This window comes from Pleurodeles waltl, chromosome 8 (assembly GCF_031143425.1).
Source record: "Pleurodeles waltl isolate 20211129_DDA chromosome 8, aPleWal1.hap1.20221129, whole genome shotgun sequence".
Lineage (NCBI taxonomy): Eukaryota > Metazoa > Chordata > Amphibia > Caudata > Salamandridae > Pleurodeles > Pleurodeles waltl.
The window spans coordinates 1,516,319,087-1,516,346,815 of record NC_090447.1 but is presented as its reverse complement, the minus strand read 5'-3'; the positions used below and the strand labels follow the sequence as shown (position 1 = coordinate 1,516,346,815).

The following is a 27,729-nucleotide window of genomic DNA, read 5'->3' as shown; positions in this document are numbered from 1 at the left end:
TGTCTACAATGATTAAAAATGATACGGAAAGCTTTTCATGACACCTGGCTAAAATATCTCAGTTAGGATAATGTTAGACTAAAGATAAAAAAGGTCCTTGGTTCAATCCTGGGTTGTGCCAAAGACCAAGCACTCAGCTTGTTAGGCATGTTTCTTTCTTGGAGTCACTCTCAAGTGACATTTTATTTCATTGATAAAAACTTGCATCAACCTGATCGACATGCCATCGGTACAAAAGAGAACTTATTTTCTATCTTCCTTTCAAAATGGCTTCCACCTCTCTTGCCTTCAGCTTTGACTTCCATTATTTCCCGTTTCTATCTTGATTTTAATGTAAACCCTAGCCGGCGTCATCTTCCATTTTCCCATGAGCCAAACTGTCAGATGATATAGCTTGCTTGGTCATGCCACACATTTCTGTTTATGAGAGTGGTAGCCTATTCAGAGTTTAGAAAAAAAGAAGTACCTACCTCGCGTAGCAAAAAAGTAAAGGAGTAATTGCCCCCAGTTAGCTACAGAAGGATACAGCAAAGTGTAACACATAGCTGTACCCTCACAGTGAATGATTGCGACTTATATTTCTTGTCTACAATGATTAACAATAATAAGGAAGGCACTGTGAAAAAACGGGCTGAAAGAGCTCAGTTGCGAGGACGTCAAACTTTAGATCTAAGGGTCCCTGGTTAAATCCTTGGTTTGGTCAAAGACTGAGCAGCTAGTTCGTCAGGCAAGTTTCTTTTTTGGAGTCAGCTTCCGGTGACGTTTTATTTAATTAATAAAACCTTTCATCAACCTAATTGACATACCATCAGTACAAGACAGTACGTGTTTTCTATCTTTCTTTGAAAATGGATTCCACCTCTCTTGCCTTCAGCTTTGACTTCCATTATTTGCCGTTTCTATCTCGATTTTAGGGTAAACTGTAGCCTGCATCATTTTCCATCTAACCTTGGACCAAAGTGTCAGATGATATAGCTTGCTTCCTCATGCCACACATTTCTGTGTATTAGATTGCTAGCCTATTTAGCGTTTAGAAAAAAAGAAATACCTAGCTTGCGCAATAAAAAATAAATTGACTAATTGTGCCCAGTTAGCTGCAGAAGGATACAGCATACTTTAACACATAGATGTACCCTCCTAGTGATTGATCAGATGCCCACTTGTTGCCTGCAATGATTAAGAATCATCAGGAAGGTATTCTCTGACAACTGGCCGAAATAGCTCATTTGGGAGAGCGTTAAACTGAAGATCTAAAGCTCTCTGGTTCAATCCCGGGTTTTGGCAAGGACTGAGCACCTAGCTAATTAGGTGTAGTTCTCTCTTGGAGTCAGCTTCAGTAGACATTTTAGTTCATAGATGAAACCTTTTAATAACCTGTTCGACATACCATCAGTAGAGCACAGCACTTGCGTTCTATCTTCCTTTCAAAATGGCTTCCACCTCTCTTGCCTTCAGCTTTGACTTCCATTATTTCCAGTTTCTATCTTGATTTTAATGTAAACCTTAGGCTGCATCATCTTACATTTTCCCATGAACCAAGCTGTCAGATGATATAGCTTGCTTACTCATCCCACACATTTGTGTGCCTATTCAGAGTTTGGAATAAAAGAAGTACCTAGGTTGCGCACCAAAAAAGTAAATGAGTAATTGCACCCAGTTAGCTGCAGAAGGATACCGGAAGTTTAAGACATAGCTGTACCCTCAAAGTGAATGATTTCGAGGTGTATGTCTTGTCAACAATGATTAAGAAGAATACGGAGGGACCTGTGAAATAAGTGGCCGAAATAGCTCAGTTGGGAGAGCGTTAGATTGAAGATCTAAAGGTCCCTGGTTCAATCCCGGGTTTTGGCAAGGACTGAGCACCTAGCTAATTAGGTGTAGTTCTCTCTTGGAGTCAGCTTCAGTAGACATTTTAGTTCATAGATGAAACCTTTTAATAACCTGATCAACATACCATCAGTAGAGCACAGCACTTGCGTTCTATCTTCCTTTCAAAATGGCTTCCACCTCTGTTGCCTTCAGCTTTGACTTCCATTATTTCCAGTTTCTATCTTGATTTTAATTTAAAGCTTAGGCTGCATCATCTTCCATTTTCCCATGAACCAAGCTGTCAGATGATATAGCTTGCTTACTCATCCCACACATTTGTGTGCCTATTCAGAGTTTGGAATAAAAGAAGTACCTAGGTTGCGCACCAAAAAAGTAAATGAGTAATTGCACCCAGTTAGCTGCAGAAGGATACCGGAAGTTTAAGACATAGCTGTACCCTCAAAGTGAATGATTTCGGGGTGTATGTCTTGTCTACAATGATTAAGAAAAATACGGAGGGACCTGCGCAATAAGTGGCCGAAATAGCTCAGTTGGGAGAGCGTTAGACTGAAGATCTAAAGGTCCCTGGTTCAATCCCGGGTTTCGGCAAAGACTCAGAAGGCAGCTTGTTAGGCGTGTTTCTTTCTTGGATTCAGCTTCTGGTGACATTTTATTTAATTGATAAAATCTTTCATCAACCTAATTGACATACCATCAGTACAAGACAGTACTTGTTTTCTATCTTCCTTTCAAAATGGATTCCACCTCTCTTGCCTTCAGCTTTGACTTCCATTATTTACTGTTTCTGTCTTGATTTTAGGGTAAACTGTAGCCTGCATCATTTTCCATCTAACCTTGGACCAAAGTGTCAGATGATATAGCTTGCTTCCTCATGCCACACATTTCTGTGTATTAGATTGCTAGCCTATTTAGCGTTTAGAAAAAAAGAAATACCTAGCTTGCGCAATAAAAAATAAATTGACTAATTGTGCCCAGTTAGCTGCAGAAGGATACAGCATACTTTAACACATAGATGTACCCTCCTAGTGATTGATCAGATGCCCACTTGTTGCCTACAATGATTAAGAATCATCAGGAAGGTATTCTCTGACAACTGGCCGAAATAGCTCAGTTGGGAGAGCGTTAGACTGAAGATCTAAAGGTCCCTGGTTCAATCGCGGGTTTCGGCAAGGACTGAGCACCTAGCTAATTAGGTGTAGTTCTCTCTTGGAGTCAGCTTCAGTAGACATTTTAGTTCATAGATGAAACCTTTTAATAACCTGATCGACATACCATCAGTAGAGCACAGCACTTGCGTTCTATCTTCCTTTCAAAATGGCTTCCACCTCTCTTGCCTTCAGCTTTGACTTCCATTATTTCCAGTTTCTATCTTGATTTTAATGTAAACCTTAGGCTGCATCATCTTACATTTTCCCATGAACCAAGCTGTCAGATGATATAGCTTGCTTACTCATCCCACACATTTGTGTGCCTATTCAGAGTTTGGAATAAAAAAAAAGTACCTAGGTTGCGCACCAAAAAAGTAAATGAGTAATTTCACCCAGTTAGCTGCAGAAGGATACCGGAAGTTTAAGACATAGCTGTACCCTCAAAGTGAATGATTTCGAGGTGTATGTCTTGTCTACAATGATTAAGAAGAAAACGGAGGGACCTGTGAAATAACTGGCCGAAATAGCTCAGTTGGGAGAGCGTTAGACTGAAGATCTAAAGGTCCCTGGTTCAATCCCGGGTTTCGGCAAAGACTCAGAAGACAGCTTTTTAGGCGTGTTTCTTTCTTGGATTCAGCTTCTGGTGACGTTTTATTTAATTGATAAAACCTTTCATCAACCTAATTGACATACCATCAGTACAAGACAGTACTTGTTTTCTATCTTCCTTTCAAAATGGATTCCACCTCTCTTGCCTTCAGCTTTGACTTCCATTATTTACTGTTTCTGTCTTGATTTTTAGGTAACCCGCAGTCTGCATCAGTCTCCATCTTCCCTTGAACCAAAGTGTCGGATGAAATAGCTTGCTTACTCATGCCACACATTTCTGTGCATTAGATTGCTAGCCTATTTAGAGTTTAGAAAAAAAGAAATACCTAGCTTGCACAATAAAAAACGAATTCCCTAATTACACCCAGTTAACTGGAGAAGGATACAGCAAAGTTTAAGACATAGCTGAACCCTCACAGTGAATGATTTAGACTTCTGTGTCTTGTCTACAATGATTAAAAATGATACTGAAAGGTTTTCATGACACCTGGCTAAAATATCTCAGTTGGGAGAATGTTAGACTAAAGATAAAAAAGGTCCTTGGTTCAATCCTGGGTTGTGCCAAAGACCAAGCACTCAGCTTGTTAGGCATGTTTCTTTCTTGGAGTCACTCTCAAGTGACATTTTATTTCATTGATAAAAACTTGCATCAACCTGATCGACATGCCATCGGTACAAAAGAGCACTTATTTTCTATTTTCCTTTCAAAATGGCTTCCACCTCTCTTGCCTTCAGCTTTGACTTCCATTATTTCCCGTTTGTATCTTGATTTTGATGTAAACCGTAGGCGGCGTCATCTTCCATTTTCCCATGAGCCAAACTGTCAGATGATATAGCTTGCTTAGTCATGCCACACATTTCTGTTTATGAGAGTGGTAGCCTATTCAGAGTTTAGAAAAAAAGAAGTACCTAGCTCGCGTAGCAAAAAAGTAAAGGAGTAATTGCCCCCAGTTAGCTACAGAAGGATACAGCAAAGTGTAACACATAGCTGTACCCTCACAGTGAATGATTGCGACTTATATTTCTTGTCTACAATGATTAACAATAATAAGGAAGGCACTGTGAAAAAACGGGCTGAAAGAGCTCAGTTGCGAGGACGTCAAACTTTAGATCTAAGGGTCCCTGGTTAAAGCCTTGGTTTGGTCAAAGACTGAGCAGCTAGTTCGTCATGCAAGTTTCTTTTTTGGAGTCAGCTTCCGGTGACGTTTTATTTAATTAATAAAACCTTTCATCAACCTAATTGACATACCATCAGTACAAGACAGTACGTGTTTTCTATCTTCCTTTGAAAATGGATTCCACCTCTCTTGCCTTCAGCTTTGACTTCCATTATTTGCCGTTTCTATCTCGATTTTAGGGTAAACTGTAGCCTGCATCATTTTCCATCTAACCTTGGACCAAAGTGTCAGATGATATAGCTTGCTTCCTCATGCCACACATTTCTGTGTATTAGATTGCTAGCCTATTTAGCGTTTATAAAAAAAGAAATACCTAGCTTGCGCAATAAAAAATAAATTGACTAATTGTGCCCAGTTAGCTGCAGAAGGATACAGCATACTTTAACACATAGATGTACCCTCCTAGTGATTGATCAGATGCCCACTTGTTGCCTGCAATGATTAAGAATCATCAGGAAGGTATTCTCTGACAACTGGCCGAAATAGCTCATTTGGGAGAGCGTTAAACTGAAGATCTAAAGCTCTCTGGTTCAATCCCGGGTTTTGGCAAGGACTGAGCACCGAGCTAATTAGGTGTAGTTCTCTCTTGGAGTCAGCTTCAGTAGACATTTTAGTTCATAGATGAAACCTTTTAATAACCTGTTCAACATACCATCAGTAGAGCACAGCACTTGCGTTCTATCTTCCTTTCAAAATGGCTTCCACCTCTCTTGCCTTCAGCTTTGACTTCCATTATTTCCAGTTTCTATCTTGATTTTAATGTAAACCTTAGGCTGCATCATCTTCCATTTTCCCATGAACCAAGCTGTCAGATGATATAGCTTGCTTACTCATCCCACACATTTGTGTGCCTATTCAGAGTTTGGAATAAAAGAAGTACCTAGGTTGCGCACCAAAAAAGTAAATGAGTAATTGCACCCAGTTAGCTGCAGAAGGATACCGGAAGTTTAAGACATAGCTGTACCCTCAAAGTGAATGATTTCGGGGTGTATGTCTTGTCTACAATGATTAAGAAAAATACGGAGAGACCTGCGCAATAAGTGGCCGAAATAGCTCAGTTGGGAGAGCGTTAGACTGAAGATCTAAAGGTCCCTGGTTCAATCCCGGGTTTCGGCAAAGACTCAGAAGACAGCTTGTTAGGCGTGTTTCTTTCTTGGATTCAGCTTCTGGTGACGTTTTATTTAATTGATAAAACCTTTCATCAACCTAATTGACATACCATCAGTACAAGACAGTACGTGTTTTCTATCTTCCTTTGAAAATGGTTTCCACCTCTCTTGCCTTCAGCTTTGACTTCCATTATTTACTGTTTCTGTCTTGATTTTTAGGTAACCCGCAGTCTGCATCAGTCTCCATCTTCCCTTGAACCAAAGTGTCGGATGAAATAGCTTGCTTACTCATGCCACACATTTCTGTGCATTAGATTGCTAGCCTATTTAGAGTTTAGAAAAAAAGAAATACCTAGCTTGCACAATAAAAAACGAATTCCCTAATTACACCCAGTTAACTGGAGAAGGATACAGCAAAGTTTAAGACATAGCTGTACCCTCACAGTGAATGATTTAGACTTCTGTGTCTTGTCTACAATGATTAAAAATGATACGGAAAGCTTTTCATGACACCTGGTTTAAATATCTCAGTTGGGAGAATGTTAGACTAAAGATAAAAAAAGGTCCTTGGTTCAATCCTGGGTTGTGCCAAAGACCAAGCACTCAGCTTGTTAGGCATGTTTCTTTCTTGGAGTCACTCTCAAGGGACATTTTATTTCATTGATAAAAACTTGCATCAACCTGATCGACATGCCATCGGTACAAAAGAGCACTTATTTTCTATCTTCCTTTCAAAATGGCTTCCACCTCTCTTGCCTTCAGCTTTGACTTCCATTATTTCCCGTTTGTATCTTGATTTTGATGTAAACCGTAGGCGGCGTCATCTTCCATTTTCCCATGAGCCAAACTGTCAGATGATATAGCTTGCTTAGTCATGCCACACATTTCTGTTTATGAGAATGGTAGCCTATTCAGAGTTTAGAAAAAAAGAAGTACCTAGCTCGCGTAGCAAAAAAGTAAAGGAGTAATTGCCCCCAGTTAGCTACAGAAGGATACAGCAAAGTGTAACACATAGCTGTACCCTCACAGTGAATGATTGCGACTTATATTTCTTGTCTACAATGATTAATAATAATAAGGAAGGCACTGTGAAAAAACGGGCTGAAAGAGCTCAGTTGCGAGGACGTCAAACTTTAGATCTAAGGGTCCCTGGTTAAATTCTTGGTTTGGTCAAAGACTGAGCAGCTAGTTCGTCAGGCAAGTTTCTTTTTTGGAGTCAGCTTCCGGTGACGTTTTATTTAATTAATAAAACCTTTCATCAACCTAATTGACATACCATCAGTACAAGACAGTACGTGTTTTCTATCTTCCTTTGAAAATGGATTCCACCTCTCTTGCCTTCAGCTTTGACTTCCATTATTTCCCGTTTCTATCTCGATTTTAGGGTAAACTGTAGCCTGCATCATTTTCCATCTAACCTTGGACCAAAGTGTCAGATGATATAGCTTGCTTCCTCATGCCACACATTTCTGTGTATTAGATTGCTAGCCTATTTAGCGTTTAGAAAAAAAGAAATACCTAGCTTGCGCAATAAAAAATAAATTGACTAATTGTGCCCAGTTAGCTGCAGAAGGATACAACATACTTTAACACATAGATGTACCCTCCTAGTGATTGATCAGATGCCCACTTGTTGCCTACAATGATTAAGAATCATCAGGAAGGTATTCTTTGACAACTGGCCGAAATAGCTCAGTTGGGAGAGCGTTAGACTGAAGATCTAAAGGTCTCTGGTTCAATCCCGGGTTTTGGCAAGGAGTGAGCACCTATCTAATTAGGTGTAGTTCTCTCTTGGAGTCAGCTTCAGTAGACATTTTAGTTCATAGATGAAACCTTTCAATAACCTGATCGACATACCATCAGTAGAGCACAGCACTTGCGTTCTATCTTCCTTTGAAAATGGCTTCCACCTCTCTTGCCTTCAGCTTTGACTTCCATTATTTCCAGTTTCTATCTTGATTTTAATGTAAAGCTTAGGCTGCATCATCTTCTATTTTCCCATGAACCAAGCTGTCAGATGATATAGCTTGCTTACTCATCCCACACATTTGTGTGCCTATTCAGAGTTTGGAATAAAAGAAGTACCTAGGTTGCACACCAAAAAAGTAAATGAGTAAATGCACCCAGTTAGCTGCAGAAGGATACCGGAAGTTTAAGACATAGCTGTACCCTCAAAGTGAATGATTTCGAGGTGTATGTCTTGTCTACAATGATTAAGAAGAAAACGGAGGGACCTGTGAAATAACTGGCCGAAATAGCTCAGTTGGGAGAGTGTTAGACTGAAGATCTAAAGGTCCCTGGTTCAATCCCGGGTTTCGACAAAGACTCAGAAGGCAGCTTGTTAGGCGTGTTTCTTTCTTGGATTCAGCTTCTGGTGACGTTTTATTTAATTGATAAAACCTTTCATCAACCTAATTGACATACCATCAGTACAAGACAGTACGTGTTTTCTATCTTCCTTTGAAAATGGTTTCCACCTCTCTTGCCTTCAGCTTTGACTTCGATTATTTGCCGTTTCTATCTCGATTTTAGGGTAAACTGTAGCCTGCATCATTTTCCATCTAACCTTGGACCAAAGTGTCAGATGATATAGCTTGCTTCCTCATGCCACACATTTCTGTGTATTAGATTGCTAGCCTATTTAGCGTTTAGAAAAAAAGAAATACCTAGCTTGCGCAATAAAAAATAAATTGACTAATTGTGCCCAGTTAGCTGCAGAAGGATACAGCATACTTTAACACATAGATGTACCCTCCTAGTGATTGATCAGATGCCCACTTGTTGCCTACAATGATTAAGAATCATCAGGAAGGTATTCTCTGACAACTGGCCGAAATAGCTCAGTTGGGAGAGCGTTAGACTGAAGATCTAAAGGTCCCTGGTTCAATCCCGGGTTTCGGCAAGGACTGAGCACCTAGCTAATTAGGTGTAGTACTCTCTTGGAGTCAGCTTCAGTAGACATTTTAGTTCATAGATGAAACCTTTGAATAACCTGATCGACATACCATCAGTAGAGCACAGCACTTGCGTTCTATCTTCCTTTCAAAATGGCTTCCACCTCTGTTGCCTTCAGCTTTGACTTCCATTATTTCCAGTTTGTATCTTGATTTTAATGTAAAGCTTAGGCTGCATCATCTTCTATTTTCCCATGAACCAAGCTGTCAGATGATATAGCTTGCTTACTCATCCCACACATTTGTGTGCCTATTCAGAGTTTGGAATAAAAGAAGTACCTAGGTTGCGCACCAAAAAAGTAAATGAGTAAATGCACCCAGTTAGCTGCAGAAGGATACCGGAAGTTTAAGACATAGCTGTACCATCAAAGTGAATGATTTGGAGGTGTATGTCTTGTCTACAATGATTAAGAAGAAAACGGAGGGAGCTGTGAAATAACTGGCCGAAATAGCTCAGTTGGGAGAGCGTTAGACTGAAGATCTAAAGGTCCCTGGTTCAATCCCGGGTTTCGGCAAAGACTCAGAAGACAGCTTTTTAGGCGTGTTTCTTTCTTGGATTCAGCTTCTGGTGACGTTTTATTTAATTGATAAAACCTTTCATCAACCTAATTGACATACCATCAGTACAAGACAGTACTTGTTTTCTATCTTCCTTTCAAAATGGATTCCACCTCTCTTGCCTTCAGCTTTGACTTCCATTATTTACTGTTTCTATCTTGATTTTTAGGTAACCCGCAGTCTGCATCAGTCTCCATCTTCCCTTGAACCAAAGTGTCGGATGAAATAGCTTGCTTACTCATGCCACACATTTCTGTGCATTAGATTGCTAGCCTATTTAGAGTTTAGAAAAAAAGAAATACCTAGCTTGCAGAATAAAAAACAAATTCCCTAATTACACCCAGTTAACTGGAGAAGGATACAACAAAGTTTAAGACATAGCTGTACCCTCACAGTGAATGATTTAGACTTCTGTGTCTTGTCTACAATGATTAAAAATGATACGGAAAGCTTTTCATGACACCTGGCTAAAATATCTCAGTTAGGATAATGTTAGACTAAAGATAAAAAAGGTCCTTGGTTCAATCCTGGGTTGTGCCAAAGACCAAGCACTCAGCTTGTTAGGCATGTTTCTTTCTTGGAGTCACTCTCAAGTGACATTTTATTTCATTGATAAAAACTTGCATCAACCTGATCGACATGCCATCGGTACAAAAGAGAACTTATTTTCTATCTTCCTTTCAAAATGGCTTCCACCTCTCTTGCCTTCAGCTTTGACTTCCATTATTTCCCGTTTCTATCTTGATTTTAATGTAAACCGTAGCCGGCGTCATCTTCCATTTTCCCATGAGCCAAACTGTCAGATGATATAGCTTGCTTGGTCATGCCACACATTTCTGTTTATGAGAGTGGTAGCCTATTCAGAGTTTAGAAAAAAAGAAGTACCTACCTCGCGTAGCAAAAAAGTAAAGGAGTAATTGCCCCCAGTTAACTACAGAAGGATACAGCAAAGTGTAACACATAGCTGTACCCTCACAGTGAATGATTGCGACTTATATTTCTTGTCTCCAATGATTAACAATAATAAAGAAGGCACTGTGAAAAAACGGGCTGAAAGAGCTCAGTTGCGAGGACGTCAAACTTTAGATCTAAGGGTTCCTGGTTAAATCCTTGGTTTGGTCAAAGACTGAGCAGCTAGTTCGTCAGGCAAGTTTCTTTTTTGGAGTCAGCTTCCGGTGACGTTTTATTTAATTAATAAAACCTTTCATCAACCTAATTGACATACCATCAGTACAAGACAGTACGTGTTTTCTATCTTTCTTTGAAAATGGATTCCACCTCTCTTGCCTTCAGCTTTGACTTCCATTATTTGCCGTTTCTATCTCGATTTTAGGGTAAACTGTAGCCTGCATCATTTTCCATCTAACCTTGGACCAAAGTGTCAGATGATATAGCTTGCTTCCTCATGCCACACATTTCTGTGTATTAGATTGCTAGCCTATTTAGCGTTTAGAAAAAAAGAAATACCTAGCTTGCGCAATAAAAAATAAATTGACTAATTGTGCCCAGTTAGCTGCAGAAGGATACAGCATACTTTAACACATAGATGTACCCTCCTAGTGATTGATCAGATGCCCACTTGTTGCCTGCAATGATTAAGAATCATCAGGAAGGTATTCTCTGACAACTGGCCGAAATAGCTCATTTGGGAGAGCGTTAAACTGAAGATCTAAAGCTCTCTGGTTCAATCCCGGGTTTTGGCAAGGACTGAGCACCTAGCTAATTAGGTGTAGTTCTCTCTTGGAGTCAGCTTCAGTAGACATTTTAGTTCATAGATGAAACCTTTTAATAACCTGTTCGACATACCATCAGTAGAGCACAGCACTTGCGTTCTATCTTCCTTTCAAAATGGCTTCCACCTCTCTTGCCTTCAGCTTTGACTTCCATTATTTCCAGTTTCTATCTTGATTTTAATGTAAACCTTAGGCTGCATCATCTTACATTTTCCCATGAACCAAGCTGTCAGATGATATAGCTTGCTTACTCATCCCACACATTTGTGTGCCTATTCAGAGTTTGGAATAAAAGAAGTACCTAGGTTGCGCACCAAAAAAGTAAATGAGTAATTGCACCCAGTTAGCTGCAGAAGGATACCGGAAGTTTAAGACATAGCTGTACCCTCAAAGTGAATGATTTCGAGGTGTATGTCTTGTCTACAATGATTAAGAAGAATACGGAGGGACATGTGAAATAAGTGGCCGAAATAGCTCAGTTGGGAGAGCGTTAGACTGAAGATCTAAAGGTCCCTGGTTCAATCCCGGGTTTCGGCAAAGACTCAGAAGACAGCTTGTTAGGCGTGTTTCTTTCTTGGATTCAGCTTCTGGTGACGTTTTATTTAATTGATAAAACCTTTCATCAACCTAATTGACATACCATCAGTACAAGACAGTACGTGTTTTCTATCTTCCTTTGAAAATGGTTTCCACCTCTCTTGCCTTCAGCTTTGACTTCGATTATTTGCCGTTTCTATCTCGATTTTAGGGTAAACTGTAGCCTGCATCATTTTCCATCTAACCTTGGACCAAAGTGTCAGATGATATAGCTTGCTTCCTCATGCCACACATTTCTGTGTATTAGATTGCTAGCCTATTTAGCGTTTAGAAAAAAAGAAATACCTAGCTTGCGCAATAAAAAATAAATTGACTAATTGTGCCCAGTTAGCTGCAGAAGGATACAGCATACTTTAACACATAGATGTACCCTCCTAGTGATTGATCAGATGCCCACTTGTTGCCTACAATGATTAAGAATCATCAGGAAGGTATTCTCTGACAACTGGCCGAAATAGCTCAGTTGGGAGAGCGTTAGACTGAAGATCTAAAGGTCCCTGGTTCAATCCCGGGTTTCGGCAAGGACTGAGCACCTAGCTAATTAGGTGTAGTTCTCTCTTGGAGTCAGCTTCAGTAGACATTTTAGTTCATAGATGAAACCTTTCAATAACCTGATCGACATACCATCAGTAGAGCACAGCACTTGCGTTCTATCTTCCTTTCAAAATGGCTTCCACCTCTGTTGCCTTCAGCTTTGACTTCCATTATTTCCAGTTTGTATCTTGATTTTAATGTAAAGCTTAGGCTGCATCATCTTCTATTTTCCCATGAACCAAGCTGTCAGATGATATAGCTTGCTTACTCATCCCACACATTTGTGTGCCTATACAGAGTTTGGAATAAAAGAAGTACCTAGGTTGCGCACCAAAAAAGTAAATGAGTAAATGCACCCAGTTAGCTGCAGAAGGATACCGGAAGTTTAAGACATAGCTGTACCATCAAAGTGAATGATTTGGAGGTGTATGTCTTGTCTACAAAGATTAAGAAGAAAACGGAGGGAGCTGTGAAATAACTGGCCGAAATAGCTCAGTTGGGAGAGCGTTAGACTGAAGATCTAAAGGTCTCTGGTTCAATCCCGGGTTTCGGCAAAGACTCAGAAGACAGCTTTTTAGGCGTGTTTCTTTCTTGGATTCAGCTTCTGGTGACGTTTTATTTAATTGATAAAACCTTTCATCAACCTAATTGACATACCATCAGTACAAGACAGTACTTGTTTTCTATCTTCCTTTCAAAATGGATTCCACCTCTCTTGCCTTCAGCTTTGACTTCCATTATTTACTGTTTCTATCTTGATTTTTAGGTAACCCGCAGTCTGCATCAGTCTCCATCTTCCCTTGAACCAAAGTGTCGGATGAAATAGCTTGCTTACTCATGCCACACATTTCTGTGCATTAGATTGCTAGCCTATTTAGAGTTTAGAAAAAAAGAAATACCTAGCTTGCAGAATAAAAAACAAATTCCCTAATTACACCCAGTTAACTGGAGAAGGATACAACAAAGTTTAAGACATAGCTGTACCCTCACAGTGAATGATTTAGACTTCTGTGTCTTGTCTACAATGATTAAAAATGATACGGAAAGCTTTTCATGACACCTGGCTAAAATATCTCAGTTAGGATAATGTTAGACTAAAGATAAAAAAGGTCCTTGGTTCAATCCTGGGTTGTGCCAAAGACCAAGCACTCAGCTTGTTAGGCATGTTTCTTTCTTGGAGTCACTCTCAAGTGACATTTTATTTCATTGATAAAAACTTGCATCAACCTGATCGACATGCCATCGGTACAAAAGAGAACTTATTTTCTATCTTCCTTTCAAAATGGCTTCCACCTCTCTTGCCTTCAGCTTTTACTTCCATTATTTCCCGTTTCTATCTTGATTTTAATGTAAACCGTAGCCGGCGTCATCTTCTATTTTCCCATGAGCCAAACTGTCAGATGATATAGCTTGCTTGGTCATGCCACACATTTCTGTTTATGAGAGTGGTAGCCTATTCAGAGTTTAGAAAAAAAGAAGTACCTACCTCGCGTAGCAAAAAAGTAAAGGAGTAATTGCCCCCAGTTAGCTACAGAAGGATACAGCAAAGTGTAACACATAGCTGTACCCTCACAGTGAATGATTGCGACTTATATTTCTTGTCTACAATGATTAACAATAATAAAGAAGGCACTGTGAAAAAACGGGCTGAAAGAGCTCAGTTGCGAGGACGTCAAACTTTAGATCTAAGGGTTCCTGGTTAAATCCTTGGTTTGGTCAAAGACTGAGCAGCTAGTTCGTCAGGCAAGTTTCTTTTTTGGAGTCAGCTTCCGGTGACGTTTTATTTAATTAATAAAACCTTTCATCAACCTAATTGACATACCATCAGTACAAGACAGTACGTGTTTTCTATCTTTCTTTGAAAATGGATTCCACCTCTCTTGCCTTCAGCTTTGACTTCCATTATTTGCCGTTTCTATCTCGATTTTAGGGTAAACTGTAGCCTGCATCATTTTCCATCTAACCTTGGACCAAAGTGTCAGATGATATAGCTTGCTTCCTCATGCCACACATTTCTGTGTATTAGATTGCTAGCCTATTTAGCGTTTAGAAAAAAAGAAATACCTAGCTTGCGCAATAAAAAATAAATTGACTAATTGTGCCCAGTTAGCTGCAGAAGGATACAGCATACTTTAACACATAGATGTACCCTCCTAGTGATTGATCAGATGCCCACTTGTTGCCTGCAATGATTAAGAATCATCAGGAAGGTATTCTCTGACAACTGGCCGAAATAGCTCATTTGGGAGAGCGTTAAACTGAAGATCTAAAGCTCTCTGGTTCAATCCCGGGTTTTGGCAAGGACTGAGCACCTAGCTAATTAGGTGTAGTTCTCTCTTGGAGTCAGCTTCAGTAGACATTTTAGTTCATAGATGAAACCTTTTAATAACCTGTTCGACATACCATCAGTAGAGCACAGCACTTGCGTTCTATCTTCCTTTCAAAATGGCTTCCACCTCTCTTGCCTTCAGCTTTGACTTCCATTATTTCCAGTTTCTATCTTGATTTTAATGTAAACCTTAGGCTGCATCATCTTACATTTTCCCATGAACCAAGCTGTCAGATGATATAGCTTGCTTACTCATCCCACACATTTGTGTGCCTATTCAGAGTTTGGAATAAAAGAAGTACCTAGGTTGCGCACCAAAAAAGTAAATGAGTAATTGCACCCAGTTAGCTGCAGAAGGATACCGGAAGTTTAAGACATAGCTGTACCCTCAAAGTGAATGATTTCGAGGTGTATGTCTTGTCTACAATGATTAAGAAGAATACGGAGGGACCTGTGAAATAAGTGGCCGAAATAGCTCAGTTGGGAGAGCGTTAGATTGAAGATCTAAAGGTCCCTGGTTCAATCCCGGGTTTTGGCAAGGACTGAGCACCTAGCTAATTAGGTGTAGTTCTCTCTTGGAGTCAGCTTCAGTAGACATTTTAGTTCATAGATGAAACCTTTTAATAACCTGATCAACATACCATCAGTAGAGCACAGCACTTGCGTTCTATCTTCCTTTCAAAATGGCTTCCACCTCTGTTGCCTTCAGCTTTGACTTCCATTATTTCCAGTTTCTATCTTGATTTTAATTTAAAGCTTAGGCTGCATCATCTTCCATTTTCCCATGAACCAAGCTGTCAGATGATATAGCTTGCTTACTCATCCCACACATTTGTGTGCCTATTCAGAGTTTGGAATAAAAGAAGTACCTAGGTTGCGCACCAAAAAAGTAAATGAGTAATTGCACCCAGTTAGCTGCAGAAGGATACCGGAAGTTTAAGACATAGCTGTACCCTCAAAGTGAATGATTTCGGGGTGTATGTCTTGTCTACAATGATTAAGAAAAATACGGAGGGACCTGCGCAATAAGTGGCCGAAATAGCTCAGTTGGGAGAGCGTTAGACTGAAGATCTAAAGGTCCCTGGTTCAATCCCGGGTTTCGGCAAAGACTCAGAAGACAGCTTGTTAGGCGTGTTTCTTTCTTGGATTCAGCTTCCGGTGACGTTTTATTTAATTAATAAAACCTTTCATCAACCTAATTGACATACCATCAGTACAAGACAGTACGTGTTTTCTAACTTCCTTTCAAAATGGATTCCACCTCTCTTGCCTTCAGCTTTGACTTCGATTATTTGCCGTTTCTATCTCGATTTTAGGGTAAACTGTAGCCTGCATCATTTTCCATCTAACCTTGGACCAAAGTGTCAGATGATATAGCTTGCTTCCTCATGCCACACATTTCTGTGTATTAGATTGCTAGCCTATTTAGCGTTTAGAAAAAAAGAAATACCTAGCTTGCGCAATAAAAAATAAATTGACTAATTGTGCCCAGTTAGCTGCAGAAGGATACAGCATACTTTAACACATAGATGTACCCTCCTAGTGATTGATCAGATGCCCACTTGTTGCCTACAATGATTAAGAATCATCAGGAAGGTATTCTCTGACAACTGGCCGAAATAGCTCAGTTGGGAGAGCGTTAGACTGAAGATCTAAAGGTCCCTGGTTCAATCGCGGGTTTCGGCAAGGACTGAGCACCTAGCTAATTAGGTGTAGTTCTCTCTTGGAGTCAGCTTCAGTAGACATTTTAGTTCATAGATGAAACCTTTTAATAACCTGATCGACATACCATCAGTAGAGCACAGCACTTGCGTTCTATCTTCCTTTCAAAATGGCTTCCACCTCTCTTGCCTTCAGCTTTGACTTCCATTATTTCCAGTTTCTATCTTGATTTTAATGTAAAGCTTAGGCTGCATCATCTTCCATTTTCCCATGAACCAAGCTGTCAGATGATATAGCTTGCTTACTCATCCCACACATTTGTGTGCCTATTCAGAGTTTGGAATAAAAAAAAAGTACCTAGGTTGCGCACCAAAAAAGTAAATGAGTAATTTCACCCAGTTAGCTGCAGAAGGATACCGGAAGTTTAAGACATAGCTGTACCCTCAAAGTGAATGATTTCGAGGTGTATGTCTTGTCTACAATGATTAAGAAGAATACAGAGGGACCTGTGAAATAACTGGCCGAAATAGCTCAGTTGGGAGAGCGTTAGACTGAAGATCTAAAGGTCCCTGGTTCAATCCCGGGTTTCGGCAAAACTCAGAAGACAGCTTGTTAGGTGTGTTTCTTTCTTGGATTCAGCTTCTGGTGACGTTTTATTTAATTGATAAAACCTTTCATCAACCTAATTGACATACCATCAGTACAAGACAGTACTTGTTTTCTATCTTCCTTTCAAAATGGATTCCACCTCTCTTGCCTTCAGCTTTGACTTCCATTATTTACTGTTTCTATCTTGATTTTTAGGTAACCCGCAGTCTGCATCAGTCTCCATCTTCCCTTGAACCAAAGTGTCGGATGAAATAGCTTGCTTACTCATGCCACACATTTCTGTGCATTAGATTGCTAGCCTATTTAGAGTTTAGAAAAAAAGAAATACCTAGCTTGCAGAATAAAAAACAAATTCCCTAATTACACCCAGTTAACTGGAGAAGGATACAACAAAGTTTAAGACATAGCTGTACCCTCACAGTGAATGATTTAGACTTCTGTGTCTTGTCTACAATGATTAAAAATGATACGGAAAGCTTTTCATGACACCTGGTTTAAATATCTCAGTTGGGAGAATGTTAGACTAAAGATAAAAAAAGGTCCTTGGTTCAATCCTGGGTTGTGCCAAAGACCAAGCACTCAGCTTGTTAGGCATGTTTCTTTCTTGGAGTCACTCTCAAGGGACATTTTATTTCATTGATAAAAACTTGCATCAACCTGATCGACATGCCATCGGTACAAAAGAGCACTTATTTTCTATCTTCCTTTCAAAATGGCTTCCACCTCTCTTGCCTTCAGCTTTGACTTCCATTATTTCCCGTTTCTATCTTGATTTTGATGTAAACCGTAGGCGGCGTCATCTTCCATTTTCCCATGAGCCAAACTGTCAGATGATATAGCTTGCTTAGTCATGCCACACATTTCTGTTTATGAGAATGGTAGCCTATTCAGAGTTTAGAAAAAAAGAAGTACCTAGCTCGCGTAGCAAAAAAGTAAAGGAGTAATTGCCCCCAGTTAGCTACAGAAGGATACAGCAAAGTGTAACACATAGCTGTACCCTCACAGTGAATGATTGCGACTTATATTTCTTGTCTACAATGATTAATAATAATAAGGAAGGCACTGTGAAAAAACGGGCTGAAAGAGCTCAGTTGCGAGGACGTCAAACTTTAGATCTAAGGGTCCCTGGTTAAATTCTTGGTTTGGTCAAAGACTGAGCAGCTAGTTCGTCAGGCAAGTTTCTTTTTTGGAGTCAGCTTCCGGTGACGTTTTATTTAATTAATAAAACCTTTCATCAACCTAATTGACATACCATCAGTACAAGACAGTACGTGTTTTCTATCTTCCTTTGAAAATGGATTCCACCTCTCTTGCCTTCAGCTTTGACTTCCATTATTTCCCGTTTCTATCTCGATTTTAGGGTAAACTGTAGCCTGCATCATTTTCCATCTAACCTTGGACCAAAGTGTCAGATGATATAGCTTGCTTCCTCATGCCACACATTTCTGTGTATTAGATTGCTAGCCTATTTAGCGTTTAGAAAAAAAGAAATACATAGCTTGGGCAATAAAAAATAAATTGACTAATTGTGCCCAGTTAGCTGCAGAAGGATACAGCATACTTTAACACATAGATGTACCCTCCTAGTGATTGATCAGATGCCCACTTGTTGCCTACAATGATTAAGAATCATCAGGAAGGTATTCTTTGACAACTGGCCGAAATAGCTCAGTTGGGAGAGCGTTAGACTGAAGATCTAAAGGTCCCTGGTTCAATCCCGGGTTTTGGCAAGGAGTGAGCACCTAGCTAATTAGGTGTAGTTCTCTCTTGGAGTCAGCTTCAGTAGACATTTTAGTTCATAGATGAAACCTTTCAATAACCTGATCGACATACCATCAGTAGAGCACAGCACTTGCGTTCTATCTTCCTTTCAAAATGGCTTCCACCTCTCTTGCCTTCAGCTTTGACTTCCATTATTTCCAGTTTCTATCTTGATTTTAATGTGAAGCTTACGCTGCATCATCTTCCATTTTCCCATGAACCAAGCTGTCAGATGATATAGCTTGCTTACTCATCCCACACATTTGTGTGCCTATTCAGAGTTTGGAATAAAAGAAGTACCTAGGTTGCGCACCAAAAAAGTAAATGAGTAAATGCACCCAGTTAGCTGCAGAAGGATACCGGAAGTTTAAGACATAGCTGTACCCTCAAAGTGAATGATTTCGAGGTGTATGTCTTGTCTACAATGATTAAGAAGAAAACGGAGGGACCTGTGAAATAACTGGCCGAAATAGCTCAGTTGGGAGAGTGTAAGACTGAAGATCTAAAGGTCCCTGGTTCAATCCCGGGTTTCGACAAAGACTCAGAAGGCAGCTTGTTAGGCGTGTTTCTTTCTTGGATTCAGCTTCTGGTGACGTTTTATTTAATTGATAAAACCTTTCATCAACCTAATTGACATACCATCAGTACAAGACAGTACGTGTTTTCTATCTTCCTTTGAAAATGGTTTCCACCTCTCTTGCCTTCAGCTTTGACTTCGATTATTTGCCGTTTCTATCTCGATTTTAGGGTAAACTGTAGCCTGCATCATTTTCCATCTAACCTTGGACCAAAGTGTCAGATGATATAGCTTGCTTCCTCATGCCACACATTTCTGTGTATTAGATTGCTAGCCTATTTAGCGTTTAGAAAAAAAGAAATACCTAGCTTGCGCAATAAAAAATAAATTGACTAATTGTGCCCAGTTAGCTGCAGAAGGATACAGCATACTTTAACACATAGATGTACCCTCCTAGTGATTGATCAGATGCCCACTTGTTGCGTACAATGATTAAGAATCATCAGGAAGGTATTCTCTGACAACTGGCCGAAATAGCTCAGTTGGGAGAGCGTTAGACTGAAGATCTAAAGGTCCCTGGTTCAATCGCGGGTTTCGGCAAGGACTGAGCACCTAGCTAATTAGGTGTAGTTCTCTCTTGGAGTCAGCTTCAGTAGACATTTTAGTTCATAGATGAAACCTTTCAATAACCTGATCGACATACCATCAGTAGAGCACAGCACTTGCGTTCTATCTTCCTTTCAAAATGGCTTCCACCTCTCTTGCCTTCAGCTTTGACTTCCATTATTTCCAGTTTCTATCTTGATTTTAATGTAAAGCTTAGGCTGCATCATCTTCTATTTTCCCATGAACCAAGCTGTCAGATGATATAGCTTGCTTACTCATCCCACACATTTGTGTGCCTATTCAGAGTTTGGAATAAAAGAAGTACCTAGGTTGCGCACCAAAAAAGTAAATGAGTAAATGCACCCAGTTAGCTGCAGAAGGATACCGGAAGGTTAAGACATAGCTGTACCATCAAAGTGAATGATTTGGAGGTGTATGTCTTGTCTACAATGATTAAGAAGAATACGGAGGGACCTGTGAAATAAGTGGCCGAAATAGCTCAGTTGGGAGAGCGTTAGACTGAAGATCTAAAGGTCCCTGGTTCAATCCCGGGTTTCGGCAAAGACTCAGAAGACAGCTTGTTAGGTGTGTTTCTTTCTTGGATTCAGCTTCTGGTGACGTTTTATTTAATTGATAAAACCTTTCATCAACCTAATTGACATACCATCAGTACAAGACAGTACTTGTTTTCTATCTTCCTTTCAAAATGGATTCCACCTCTCTTGCCTTCAGCTTTGACTTCCATTATTTACTGTTTCTATCTTGATTTTTAGGTAACCCGCAGTCTGCATCAGTCTCCATCTTCCCTTGAACCAAAGTGTCGGATGAAATAGCTTGCTTACTCATGCCACACATTTCTGTGCATTAGATTGCTAGCCTATTTAGAGTTTAGAAAAAAAGAAATACCTAGCTTGCAGAATAAAAAACAAATTCCCTAATTACACCCAGTTAACTGGAGAAGGATACAACAAAGTTTAAGACATAGCTGTACCCTCACAGTGAATGATTTAGACTTCTGTGTCTTGTCTACAATGATTAAAAATGATACGGAAAGCTTTTCATGACACCTGGCTAAAATATCTCAGTTAGGATAATGTTAGACTAAAGATAAAAAAGGTCCTTGGTTCAATCCTGGGTTGTGCCAAAGACCAAGCACTAAGCTTGTTAGGCATGTTTCTTTCTTGGAGTCACTCTCAAGTGACATTTTATTTCATTGATAAAAACTTGCATCAACCTGATCGACATGCCATCGGTACAAAAGAGAACTTATTTTCTATCTTCCTTTCAAAATGGCTTCCACCTCTCTTGCCTTCAGCTTTGACTTCCATTATTTCCCGTTTCTATCTTGATTTTAATGTAAACCGTAGCCGGCGTCATCTTCCATTTTCCCATGAGCCAAACTGTCAGATGATATAGCTTGCTTGGTCATGCCACACATTTCTGTTTATGAGAGTGGTAGCCTATTCAGAGTTTAGAAAAAAAGAAGTACCTAGCTCGCGTAGCAAAAAAGTAAAGGAGTAATTGCGCCCAGTTAGCTACAGAAGGATACAGCAAAGTGTAACACATAGCTGTACCCTCACAGTGAATGATTGCGACTTATATTTCTTGTCTACAATGATTAACAATAATAAGGAAGGCACTGTGAAAAAACGGGCTGAAAGAGCTCAGTTGCGAGGACGTCAAACTTTAGATCTAAGGGTCCCTGGTTAAATCCTTGGTTTGGTCAAAGACTGAGCAGCTAGTTCGTCAGGCAAGTTTCTTTTTTGGAGTCAGCTTCCGGTGACGTTTTATTTAATTAATAAAACCTTTCATCAACCTAATTGACATACCATCAGTACAAGACAGTACGTGTTTTCTATCTTTCTTTGAAAATGGATTCCACCTCTCTTGCCTTCAGCTTTGACTTCCATTATTTGCCGTTTCTATCTCGATTTTAGGGTAAACTGTAGCCTGCATCATTTTCCATCTAACCTTGGACCAAAGTGTCAGATGATATAGCTTGCTTCCTCATGCCACACATTTCTGTGTATTAGATTGCTAGCCTATTTAGCGTTTAGAAAAAAAGAAATACCTAGCTTGCGCAATAAAAAATAAATTGACTAATTGTGCCCAGTTAGCTGCAGAAGGATACAGCATACTTTAACACATAGATGTACCCTCCTAGTGATTGATCAGATGCCCACTTGTTGCCTGCAATGATTAAGAATCATCAGGAAGGTATTCTCTGACAACTGGCCGAAATAGCTCATTTGGGAGAGCGTTAAACTGAAGATCTAAAGATCTCTGGTTCCATCCTGGGATTTGGCAAGGACTGAGCACCTAGCTAATTAGGTGTAGTTCTCTCTTGGAGTCAGCTTCAGTAGACATTTTAGTTCATAGATGAAACCTTTTAATAACCTGTTCGACATACCATCAGTAGAGCACAGCACTTGCGTTCTATCTTCCTTTCAAAATGGCTTCCACCTCTCTTGCCTTCAGCTTTGACTTCCATTATTTCCAGTTTCTATCTTGATTTTAATGTAAACCTTAGGCTGCATCATCTTACATTTTCCCATGAACCAAGCTGTCAGATGATATAGCTTGCTTACTCATCCCACACATTTGTGTGCCTATTCAGAGTTTGGAATAAAAGAAGTACCTAGGTTGCGCACCAAAAAAGTAAATGAGTAATTGCACCCAGTTAGCTGCAGAAGGATACCGGAAGTTTAAGACATAGCTGTACCCTCAAAGTGAATGATTTCGAGGTGTATGTCTTGTCTACAATGATTAAGAAGAATACGGAGGGACCTGTGAAATAAGTGGCCGAAATAGCTCAGTTGGGAGAGCGTTAGATTGAAGATCTAAAGGTCCCTGGTTCAATCCCGGGTTTTGGCAAGGACTGAGCACCTAGCTAATTAGGTGTAGTTCTCTCTTGGAGTCAGCTTCAGTAGACATTTTAGTTCATAGATGAAACCTTTTAATAACCTGATCAACATACCATCAGTAGAGCACAGCACTTGCGTTCTATCTTCCTTTCAAAATGGCTTCCACCTCTGTTGCCTTCAGCTTTGACTTCCATTATTTCCAGTTTCTATCTTGATTTTAATGTAAAGCTTAGGCTGCATCATCTTCCATTTTCCCATGAACCAAGCTGTCAGATGATATAGCTTGCTTACTCATCCCACACATTTGTGTGCCTATTCAGAGTTTGGAATAAAAGAAGTACCTAGGTTGCGCACCAAAAAATTAAATGAGTAATTGCACCCAGTTTCTGCAGAAGGATACCGGAAGTTTAAGACATAGCTGTACCCTCAAAGTGAATGATTTCGGGGTGTATGTCTTGTCTACAATGATTAAGAAAAATACGGAGGGACCTGCGCAATAAGTGGCCGAAATAGCTCAGTTGGGAGAGCGTTAGACTGAAGATCTAAAGGTCCCTGGTTCAATCCCGGGTTTCGGCAAAGACTCAGAAGACAGCTTGTTAGGCGTGTTTCTTTCTTGGATTCAGCTTCTGGTGACGTTTTATTTAATTGATAAAATCTTTCATCAACCTAATTGACATACCATCAGTACAAGACAGTACTTGTTTTCTATCTTCCTTTCAAAATGGATTCCACCTCTCTTGCCTTCAGCTTTGACTTCCATTATTTACTGTTTCTGTCTTGATTTTTAGGTAACCCGCAGTCTGCATCAGTCTCCATCTTCCCTTGAACCAAAGTGTCGGATGAAATAGCTTGCTTACTCATGCCACACATTTCTGTGCATTAGATTGCTAGCCTATTTAGAGTTTAGAAAAAAAGAAATACCTAGCTTGCACAATAAAAAACGAATTCCCTAATTACACCCAGTTAACTGGAGAAGGATACAGCAAAGTTTAAGACATAGCTGTACCCTCACAGTGAATGATTTAGACTTCTGTGTCTTGTCTACAATGATTAAAAATGATACGGAAAGCTTTTCATGACACCTGGTTTAAATATCTCAGTTGGGAGAATGTTAGACTAAAGATAAAAAAAGGTCCTTGGTTCAATCCTAGGTTGTGCCAAAGACCAAGCACTCAGCTTGTTAGGCATGTTTCTTTCTTGGAGTCACTCTCAAGGGACATTTTATTTCATTGATAAAAACTTGCATCAACCTGATCGACATGCCATCGGTACAAAAGAGCACTTATTTTCTATCTTCCTTTCAAAATGGCTTCCACCTCTCTTGCCTTCAGCTTTGACTTCCATTATTTCCCGTTTCTATCTTGATTTTGATGTAAACCGTAGGCGGCGTCATCTTCCATTTTCCCATGAGCCAAACTGTCAGATGATATAGCTTGCTTAGTCATGCCACACATTTCTGTTTATGAGAATGGTAGCCTATTCAGAGTTTAGAAAAAAAGAAGTACCTAGCTCGCGTAGCAAAAAAGTAAAGGAGTAATTGCCCCCAGTTAGCTACAGAAGGATACAGCAAAGTGTAACACATAGCTGTACCCTCACAGTGAATGATTGCGACTTATATTTCTTGTCTACAATGATTAATAATAATAAGGAAGGCACTGTGAAAAAACGGGCTGAAAGAGCTCAGTTGCGAGGACGTCAAACTTTAGATCTAAGGGTCCCTGGTTAAATTCTTGGTTTGGTCAAAGACTGAGCAGCTAGTTCGTCAGGCAAGTTTCTTTTTTGGAGTCAGCTTCCGGTGACGTTTTATTTAATTAATAAAACCTTTCATCAACCTAATTGACATACCATCAGTACAAGACAGTACGTGTTTTCTATCTTCCTTTGAAAATGGATTCCACCTCTCTTGCCTTCAGCTTTGACTTCCATTATTTCCCGTTTCTATCTCGATTTTAGGGTAAACTGTAGCCTGCATCATTTTCCATCTAACCTTGGACCAAAGTGTCAGATGATATAGCTTGCTTCCTCATGCCACACATTTCTGTGTATTAGATTGCTAGCCTATTTAGCGTTTAGAAAAAAAGAAATACCTAGCTTGCGCAATAAAAAATGAATTGACTAATTGTGCCCAGTTAGCTGCAGAAGGATACAGCATACTTTAACACATAGATGTACCCTCCTAGTGATTGATCAGATGCCCACTTGTTGCCTACAATGATTAAGAATCATCAGGAAGGTATTCTTTGACAACTGGCTGAAATAGCTCAGTTGGGAGAGCGTTAGACTGAAGATCTAAAGGTCCCTGGTTCAATCCCGGGTTTTGGCAAGGAGTGAGCACCTAGCTAATTAGGTGTAGTTCTCTCTTGGAGTCAGCTTCAGTAGACATTTTAGTTCATAGATGAAACCTTTCAATAACCTGATCGACATACCATCAGTAGAGCACAGCACTTGCGTTCTATCTTCCTTTCAAAATGGCTTCCACCTCTCTTGCCTTCAGCTTTGACTTCCATTATTTCCAGTTTCTATCTTGATTTTAATGTAAAGCTTAGGCTGCATCATCTTCTATTTTCCCATGAACCAAGCTGTCAGATGATATAGCTTGCTTACTCATCCCACACATTTGTGTGCCTATTCAGAGTTTGGAATAAAAGAAGTACCTAGGTTGCGCACCAAAAAAGTAAATGAGTAAATGCACCCAGTTAGCTGCAGAAGGATACCGGAAGTTTAAGACATAGCTGTACCCTCAAAGTGAATGATTTCGAGGTGTATGTCTTGTCTACAATGATTAAGAAGAAAACGGAGGGACCTGTGAAATAACTGGCCGAAATAGCTCAGTTGGGAGAGTGTTAGACTGAAGATCTAAAGGTCCCTGGTTCAATCCCGGGTTTCGACAAAGACTCAGAAGGCAGCTTGTTAGGCGTGTTTCTTTCTTGGATTCAGCTTCTGGTGACGTTTTATTTAATTGATAAAACCTTTCATCAACCTAAATGACATACCATCAGTACAAGACAGTACGTGTTTTCTATCTTCCTTTGAAAATGGTTTCCACCTCTCTTGCCTTCAGCTTTGACTTCGATTATTTGCCGTTTCTATCTCGATTTTAGGGTAAACTGTAGCCTGCATCATTTTCCATCTAACCTTGGACCAAAGTGTCAGATGATATAGCTTGCTTCCTCATGCCACACATTTCTGTGTATTAGATTGCTAGCCTATTTAGCGTTTAGAAAAAAAGAAATACCTAGCTTGCGCAATAAAAAATTGTTGGAAAATGGGTTATTGGTAGGGCAGGTAGGTACCTACACCTAGCAACAAGCCACAAACCTCCACAAAAGTACAGTTAGGTCTCAGTAAATTAATCCCAGCTCTACCCTTGGTAGCTTGGCATCGAGCGTCAAGGCTTAACTTAGGAGACAAAGTGTAAAGCATTCAAATATCACAAAACAGTAATTAAATAAAACACAGGAAACAGTTTAAAAATCCAAAACCAATTTATAAAAATAGCTTATATTTTTATCTTTAAAATGACACAAAAACGATTAAAATCGGTTCAGGGGAACCGGAGATATGAATTTTTAAAGTATTATTATTTTCTAGCGCATAGAAACAAAAAGCGCCAATCGGGTCATCTGGTTGCACCAGGACCGGGACAAAGTCAAACTTTCAGGCCGACCGCGATGGAGCCCTGCTCGGCTACAGGTCGCGGGAGGCCTCGGTTAAAAAGTTACCTTCTGACTTAGTCTTTATTTTGAAGTTTTTCTTCACCGGGACGAACCTGCCAGTTGGATCCGACCTCCTGGAGCCCTTGTCCGGATACGCGAAGTCGGTTTCCTAGGTGGTGATTTCTACCTTCGGACTTAGTCGTTTTTTCGAGATGAAAATCCTTCGACCGGGGTAAACCTGGATCTTGATCCGACGTCCGTGGAGCCCTTCTCGGATACGATGGCTGGAAGGTCCCGGTCAACTTTTTACGTTCGGACTTAGTCTCTTTTTCGGATGTTTTTCTTGACCGGGACGAACCACGAAGTCAGGCCGGGTCGCGGTTGAGGCAAGCCGGCTAGAATTTCCGCGTCGAGTCGGTCACTTTATGGAGCTTTTTTCTAAAATTTCTCCAATCTTTTCCAAACTTCTGGGGCTTCACCCAGATGTTCTTTTAAGGTTCTTTTGGGGTCCACAGCTCACCCCAAGGGTCCAGAAGTTCTGTGATGGTCCTTGGGAAGTGCGGACTTCAACTCCCAGAGTGCACCTGGCGCAAACTCCTTTTTGGCCACTGGGCAGTGGTCAGCTGGTCACTTTTTCAGGAGTTGGTGCAGGGGACTCTGGTTAGCAATTTTTCACCTGTAGCAAACAGGGAGTCCCTCCTTGAACCAGTGGAAGCCAGGCAAAGTCCTTCTTGTGGTGAAGCCCAAGTGTGCAGCTGGTGCAGTCTTTCTGAGTGCAGGGTCCAGGTGCAGGCCAGGGGTCCAGCAGGGCAGTCCTTCTTCTTCTTTAGTTCCTTTCTTGTTGAATTCTGGAGGGGATCTGAGGCGTGGGTGCAGGTCTGCCAGTTTTATCCTTGCTCCTGGGTGAAAAGCAGGGGGGCCCTGGTCCTCCAATCAGGGACAGGGTCGTCCCCCTGTGATGACCACTTCCTGGGAAGTGTGGCAAAAATCCATCCCAGAAGGCAACAGTCTCTAAAAATCCAAAATGGATGAATCTGATTTTTAGAGGAGAGATCTGGCTGAGCCCACCCACTGGTGTGGCTAAAAATCATAAACACACCCCTCTCCTGCCCTCTCCTAATCTAATCAAGGGGGCACCTAGCTGTCTGGGGTTGCAGGATGTGGGGGTGTTGCTGGGTGCTCCAGATGTCCTTCTCTGCCTTTGAAGACCAGTTTGGCAGCCCTCCCCCTTCCTGCTTCCCCATCTGCTGAGGGGAGATTCTCTCCCCCAAGCACATTCCTTTGTGTGAAGTCAGGCCACTTCACACCTCATTAAAGCAGCCTGGCAGAAGCTGCTGCAGGCTGGCCAATCAGAGCACAGCAGCAAAAACAATGCAGAGCTGAAATTGGCAACTTTTTAGGTAAAGTCTAAACTTTTTACCTGCACTAGTTATATTAAATCCAACAACTGGAAGTTGTGGGATTTATTATAACAA

The 27,729-nt window shown here is 40.4% G+C and overlaps 15 non-coding genes across 15 annotated transcripts; all 15 read left to right on the top strand.

Annotated features, from left to right (window-relative positions):
• Nucleotides 1-1,778: 1,778 nt before the first annotated feature.
• TRNAF-GAA (transfer RNA phenylalanine (anticodon GAA)) lies at nucleotides 1,779-1,851 on the top strand. The gene has a single exon. It is a non-coding gene; the product is annotated as a tRNA-Phe (tRNA).
• A 494-nt stretch (nucleotides 1,852-2,345) lies between these two features.
• Nucleotides 2,346-2,418, top strand: TRNAF-GAA (transfer RNA phenylalanine (anticodon GAA)). The gene has a single exon. It is a non-coding gene; the product is annotated as a tRNA-Phe (tRNA).
• Nucleotides 2,419-3,495: 1,077 nt separating this feature from the next.
• Nucleotides 3,496-3,568, top strand: TRNAF-GAA (transfer RNA phenylalanine (anticodon GAA)). The gene has a single exon. It is a non-coding gene; the product is annotated as a tRNA-Phe (tRNA).
• Nucleotides 3,569-5,808: 2,240 nt separating this feature from the next.
• On the top strand, nucleotides 5,809-5,881 carry TRNAF-GAA (transfer RNA phenylalanine (anticodon GAA)). The gene has a single exon. It is a non-coding gene; the product is annotated as a tRNA-Phe (tRNA).
• A 2,822-nt stretch (nucleotides 5,882-8,703) lies between these two features.
• TRNAF-GAA (transfer RNA phenylalanine (anticodon GAA)) lies at nucleotides 8,704-8,776 on the top strand. Its single transcript has one exon. It is a non-coding gene; the product is annotated as a tRNA-Phe (tRNA).
• A 494-nt stretch (nucleotides 8,777-9,270) lies between these two features.
• TRNAF-GAA (transfer RNA phenylalanine (anticodon GAA)) lies at nucleotides 9,271-9,343 on the top strand. The gene has a single exon. It is a non-coding gene; the product is annotated as a tRNA-Phe (tRNA).
• A 2,240-nt stretch (nucleotides 9,344-11,583) lies between these two features.
• On the top strand, nucleotides 11,584-11,656 carry TRNAF-GAA (transfer RNA phenylalanine (anticodon GAA)). Its single transcript has one exon. It is a non-coding gene; the product is annotated as a tRNA-Phe (tRNA).
• Nucleotides 11,657-12,164: 508 nt separating this feature from the next.
• Nucleotides 12,165-12,237, top strand: TRNAF-GAA (transfer RNA phenylalanine (anticodon GAA)). The gene has a single exon. It is a non-coding gene; the product is annotated as a tRNA-Phe (tRNA).
• A 2,807-nt stretch (nucleotides 12,238-15,044) lies between these two features.
• Nucleotides 15,045-15,117, top strand: TRNAF-GAA (transfer RNA phenylalanine (anticodon GAA)). The gene has a single exon. It is a non-coding gene; the product is annotated as a tRNA-Phe (tRNA).
• Nucleotides 15,118-15,611: 494 nt separating this feature from the next.
• Nucleotides 15,612-15,684, top strand: TRNAF-GAA (transfer RNA phenylalanine (anticodon GAA)). The gene has a single exon. It is a non-coding gene; the product is annotated as a tRNA-Phe (tRNA).
• Nucleotides 15,685-16,761: 1,077 nt separating this feature from the next.
• Nucleotides 16,762-16,834, top strand: TRNAF-GAA (transfer RNA phenylalanine (anticodon GAA)). Its single transcript has one exon. It is a non-coding gene; the product is annotated as a tRNA-Phe (tRNA).
• Nucleotides 16,835-18,507: 1,673 nt separating this feature from the next.
• TRNAF-GAA (transfer RNA phenylalanine (anticodon GAA)) lies at nucleotides 18,508-18,580 on the top strand. The gene has a single exon. It is a non-coding gene; the product is annotated as a tRNA-Phe (tRNA).
• Nucleotides 18,581-20,222: 1,642 nt separating this feature from the next.
• TRNAF-GAA (transfer RNA phenylalanine (anticodon GAA)) lies at nucleotides 20,223-20,295 on the top strand. The gene has a single exon. It is a non-coding gene; the product is annotated as a tRNA-Phe (tRNA).
• Nucleotides 20,296-22,535: 2,240 nt separating this feature from the next.
• Nucleotides 22,536-22,608, top strand: TRNAF-GAA (transfer RNA phenylalanine (anticodon GAA)). The gene has a single exon. It is a non-coding gene; the product is annotated as a tRNA-Phe (tRNA).
• Nucleotides 22,609-23,101: 493 nt separating this feature from the next.
• On the top strand, nucleotides 23,102-23,174 carry TRNAF-GAA (transfer RNA phenylalanine (anticodon GAA)). The gene has a single exon. It is a non-coding gene; the product is annotated as a tRNA-Phe (tRNA).
• The last annotated feature ends 4,555 nt before the right edge of the window (nucleotides 23,175-27,729 follow it).